The sequence below is a fragment of the Oryzias melastigma genome, linkage group LG5 (genome assembly GCF_002922805.2).
Source record: "Oryzias melastigma strain HK-1 linkage group LG5, ASM292280v2, whole genome shotgun sequence".
NCBI lineage: Eukaryota > Metazoa > Chordata > Actinopteri > Beloniformes > Adrianichthyidae > Oryzias > Oryzias melastigma.
In genome coordinates this window covers 28,083,202-28,089,237 of record NC_050516.1, presented here as the reverse complement: position 1 = coordinate 28,089,237, position 6,036 = coordinate 28,083,202, and positions in this window count along the sequence as shown.

Genomic DNA, 6,036 nt, shown 5'->3' with positions numbered 1-6,036 from the left:
ACACAGGGCTATATTAACCAAAAACAGCTAGTGTTAAATGTTAGCAGAAAATCTGGAAAAATGTCTAAATTAAAGGATAACATCTAGCATAAAGCTATAATATTAGCCAAAAAACTGGAAAAAAGTCTAAATTAGCCAACAACGGCTAGTTTAATGCTAAAATATTAGCTAAAATCCAAATTTTCCAAAAAATCTGGAAAATGTCTAAATTAAAGGATAACATCTAGTATAAAGCTATAATATTAGCCAGAAAACTGGAAAAAAGTCTAAATTAGCCAACAACTGCTAGTATAATGCTAAAATATTAGCTAAAATCCAAATTTTCCTAAAAATCTGTAAATATATATATATATTTTTAAATTATTTTTTTTATTTGTTTTATTTTTTATTTATTTTTTTATTTTTTTAAATTACATTTAAAAAATCTATAAAATTTTACAACAACAAAAAAAAAACAGCTAGTATGTTACTAAAACAAAAGTTAAATGCTAAATCACCCTTAAAATCCAGTGTTTCAAGATTTTAAAGTTTGAATGGTGTCTAGCTGAAAGAATATTTGGAAGTTTATGAGTCTCTAAGTGCACAAAGTTTTTGAAGGATTTGAGCAAGTTCTCATTCATTTCCTATGGGAAACTTTGTTCAATATTTCAAACACTATAAAGTCTCTGATTACCAAAAGTACTAGCAGTAATGTCCTGAACGAGCTGAACATTTTGATACCAAGATAGCTAAAATCGTTGAAGTGAGTTTTTACATGCTGAAGCATAAGTACATGAGTAGAAAGCAGAGGTTGTAATGGGCAGAGCTCTCTTTGACTTTCTTGAACTGGGACCCAGTGCTGACACGTTGCACCGCTGCTTTGCAGACTTTGCTAATGCTTGTGTGACTGAGTAAATCCCCAATGCTAAGCTTAAAAAAATCCAGTGGAAAGTTCGTCCATTTTGGGGAAGGCTTTAAAGCAGTCATAGCGGTCATAGTCATGAACCGGATCTTCACCTCCTAAGTTGTAATTCAGGTCAAAACCATACTTTGATAATTCAGTAAAACAACCGCACAGATGGGGCTTATACTCTTTCAATTGTATTACAACCACAAAAATGTTACACAACAGCTATTAGTTAGCATACAAAATGTTGAACTGGTTGCTCTTTAAAATCTACACAACATATTTCATCAGAAATACAGGAAGTGTAATTAAATGACAAGGCATGAAGGAGTGTAGGCTAAAGTCTGTGATCATGGATATAATTTGACTTGAGCAGACATTATAATTATGTGATAGTGTTTTTTTTTTCCCGTGTTTAAATATAGTGCTTATGTGGGCTGTAAGAAACCTTTAGGGAATCTTTATAACCTGAAGAGAATTTGAACTTCCTTCTGAGTTAAACATAATGTCTAGTTTGTAGACGTGGTTTTCATGTAGGCTCTGCTTCAGAGAACTTGTAACATTTGTTGTACAGATGAAGAATAGAATGTGATAAATTCATGATTGGATACCTTGTATATTTTTTTCTTGTGGTTCTTTCAGTGCAAACATGTAAAAAAAGTTTTTTTTTATTTTTTATTTTTTCACGAGATTGCTGTTCATCTTGAATTAAAATGAGTCCTGAATTCTAGTTTTAAGCCTATAACATGTAAAGGGTAGCACAATGCTAAAATGTTAGGTAAACTTCAAATTAGCCAAAAAACTATAAACATGTCTAAATGAACCAAAAACAGCTAGCATGTTGCTAAAATAAAAGCTAAACATCAAATTTGCCAAATAAATGGAAAAATGTCTACATTTTAAAAAAATTGCTAAAATAATGCTAAAATGTTAGCTAAATTCCCCCCCAAAAAACCTGGAAACGTAAATTGACCAAAAATAGCTAGTATAATGCTAAAATGTTCGTTAAACTCCAAATAAGACAAAAACTATACACATGTTTAAATTAGCCAAAAACAGCTAGTATGTTACTAAGATAAAAGCTAAATGCCAAATTAGCCAAAAAGCTGGAAACATGTCTAAATTAGCCAAAAACTGCACGTATAATGCTTAACTCCAAATTAGCCAGAAAAACTGTAAATATCTTAATTAACCAAAAACAGTTAGCGTAATGCTAAAATATTAGCTAAACTTCAAGTTAGCCAAAACAGCTATAAACATGTCTAATTTAGCCAAAACCAGCTAGCATGTTACTAAAATAAAAGCTAAATTCCAAATTGGCCAAAAAACTGGAATATGTCAAAGTTAGCCAAGAACAGCTAGCATAATTCTAAAACGTACGGTAAACTCCAAATTAACAAAAAAACAAAACAAAACAAAAAAAAGCTGGAAACATGTCTAAATTAGTCAAAAACTGCACGTATAATGCTTAACTCCAAATTAGCCAGAAAAACTGAAAATATCTTAATTAACCAAAAACAGTTAGCATAATGCTAAAATATTAGCTAAACTTCAAGTTAGCCAAAACAGCTATAAACATGTCTAATTTAGCCAAAACCAGCTAGCATGTTACTAAAATAAAAACTAAATTCAAAATTAACAAAAAAAACTGGAAATGTGTCTAAATTAGCCAAAAACAGTTAGCATAATGCTATAATGTGAGCTGAATGCCACATTGGCCAAAATAAACAACAACAAAAAAAAAAAACTAGTTGCAGAACACCTTAAATTTTGAATGGTGGCTCTTGCTTGAAGGACATGCTAAAGTCTGAGTTTGCACATGCTGTAAAAAGTACAGAAAGGAGCAGGAGAATCCCTATACAGCAGCATTCACACAATCATCAGTTCGCTTTATGGCCAAATCTGTGGCAACACAGACACCATATGTAACTATCCCTGCAGGGAAATTTTCCATTTCAGCAGCTACTGTCAGGGCCCAGCTGAGAACAAAAAACTTTTCTCTCAGAGTTTTTCTCACAAACAGCAAAGCCAATATACCTTTCTCAAGATTTTGCCTTCTAATCTGCTCTTCCAGTCATGGATTACATTGCCAACCTTCAACATAATGTAGACAAGCTCCTTATCTTGGAAGCAGTTCATTAACAAGGACTGAATTTATATTCTAAATACTGCGATTATTTAGCGACTAATTAGCTTAACATACACACAGAGAGCTTTAGTGCATTGTAAATCAGCTGGAAGTACTGAGAAAACTGACGCAACAGAGTCTGAGATTTCCTCCAGAGCAGCATAGTTTTGATTGGAGCTTTTATAGAGAATTACATTCTCTGCAGATTCACATTGCCTGTTTATCCACGTCTGCTTTGCAGGCACGGACAGGTATGTGTTTCCTATTGTCTGGAATTTTGAGTGGAAAAAGACAAGAACCTCATCAGTGTGCTATGAACGTGTCTTCCATGGTGATGACACGTCTGTCAACTGCAAAGGGCTTAACTTTAAAATTAAAATACGCCCCCATCCTGACCACAGGGGCCCCACTCAGCTATGCTGATGCCCCAACTCAGAAACATCAATAGCTATTGCTTTATTTAACACTGTCTGTCTGTGGCCAATTGGTAAAGGCTGCATCCTTTTAGAAGTAGAAAGGATCCGTGCAAATACTGATGGGTTAAATTAGGTAACGCCTAAGCATAGGGAGCGTATTTAGGTCTGGGTTTGCTAAAAATATATTTGACTGCATTGTCATGTCCATAGAGAGGTGCATCAGAATTGGGTCTGTGCTAGAGATAGATCTTCTGCATGGCTGGTGCTGCTGCAGGAACAGTGAGACATCACAGGGTTAAGTTATTCAACAAAGATTCCGCCTATATTTGGGATCTTTCACGATGGATCTGCTTTTGGACTGACCAGAAAAAAGAAACCGATGAACATAAAATTATATGATTGTATTAATATAATGCTTATAGAGTGTCTGGGAAAATCTGGTTTACCTGTACAAGGAGTAGATTTCACATTTGAGTAGGACTATTTAAGTGGGTGTGCACTGGAGTGTGTGAGTAAAGGGGTGCGTGTGATGAGGGTAAAGTGGATGGCTGACTCCACTGGAATGTGGCGCTGACTCAGTCTGTCTGTCAGCCACAGCCATGCTCAGTCTGTGGACTTATTCACACTCTGCAGCCCCTTTTTCTTGAGGCCAGCCTTGTTGCCTCATGCTGGAGTTCCGTTGGGGCGTTCCGGATATCGGAAGAACAAAAAACCCAGACTGCTTACAGCTGAATTTAGCTTTAGGGTTATACTCCATTTCTTTGTGCAACACATTGAGTGTCTTTAACTGTCATGTAATATTACCATTCTACCAAATAAGTCTTTAGAATAATGATTTAAAACATCACCAAATCATAAAACTCCCACCACAAATTAGAAATCATTTTTAGCTCTCATTCTAAAATGTATTGCTTCAAAACTCAACTTTAATGTTAATTCTAAAATTAAAATGCATAAACTGCTGACTCAAGCTGATTTATGAGAAACGTTGTGCGTAGTGAGATGTGAAAATAAAAAAGCAGTCTTCATTGATTTTGATACTTTAATTATGTCACAGAATGAGCAGTTGGTGAATTGCTTTTTCATTTTATTTAAGAGACATGTAACACAGTTACATTTGAAAATAAAAAGGTATTCTTGTTAATCTATTTTAATTTACAAATTTGATATTTCAAATTGAATTTTGCCAGAAATTTAACAGATTTTTTTTTTTATTCAATTTTCTTTATCATGTTAATTATGTCACAGAATGAGCGGCATTAAAGAAAAATAAAAAGCCATTCAGAGAATTGCTTTTTCATTTTATTTAAGAAAAAAGTAATGCTGTTACATTGAGAAAATGAAAAAGCATTTCTGTTAATGCATTTTAATTTTCAAATTTTATATTTCTAATTTAATTTTGGTACAAGTTTTCGAGATAATAAAAAAAAATGAAATGTCAAATGCCATTTTTTAATCATTTTAATTATGTCAGAATGAGCAGTGTTGAATAAGAAAAAAAAGCCATTCAGAGAATTGCCTTTTCATTTTATTTTAAGAGACAATTAATGCTGTTACATTGTGAAAATGAAAAAATATATTTGTTAATCCATTTTAATTTTTTAAATTTGATATTTTTCATTAAATTTTGTTGTTCAAATTTACCAGATAACTTTTAGAAGATGAAATTCCAAATGCCATTTTCTTTATCATTTTAATTAAGTTACAGAACTAGCGGTGTTGAAGAAGAAAAAGAAAAAGCCATTCAGAGAATTGCTTTTTCATTGTATTTAAGAGACGAGTAATGCAGTAAAATTGTGAAAATGAAAAAGCATTTTCAATATTTTATTTTGAAAATTGAGTCACAAACGCTTCCATAGATGCATAGTTTATGCTTGGAAGTATTAATTTTCTCATTTCTGTTTTGCTAACAATTAAAGTAACTAATCAGTAGGAATTAGAAAATAAATTGATTCACAGATTGAAATAAAGTCCCACTATTTGTCACGCACCTCGGTGTGTGAAATTTGTTCTCCGCATTTGACCCATCCCCTGGGGGAGCGGTGAGCTGCAGACACAGCCGCGCTCGGGAACCATTTGGTGGTTTAACCCCCCAGTCCAACTCCTTAGTGCTGAGTGCCAAGCAGGGAGGCACTGGGTCCCATTTTTAGAGTCTTTGGTATGACTCGGCCGGGATTTGAACCCACGACCTTCCAATCTCAGGGCGGACACTCTACCACAAGGCCACTGAGCTGAAATTGCTGTAATGCTGCTTAACACAACTATTGTCTTTGATTTAGGAGGAAATAGTGCTTGTGTAAAACAAAATCTATATTAATTTAAGCCTTAGTCACACACAGCTAGATGGGGGTTGATTCGTGCTGCAGGTTTTTGGGTTGTCCAGGCCTGTGGGGGGGTGTAGAGGGGAGCGGCCGCATCTGAAGAGGAGTGCAGGTGTCTTGTAGTTCCCTTGAGGCTCGTGCGGACACCCACCCATAAAACACAATGCACAATTGTCGTGTATGTGGTAAGTTTATCGCAATGACTAAAACGGAAGTTGTATGCAACAGTTAGTCTGCAGGCAAGAAGTGTGCACGTATCACATGAACAGCCCTTGTGCACCCCTG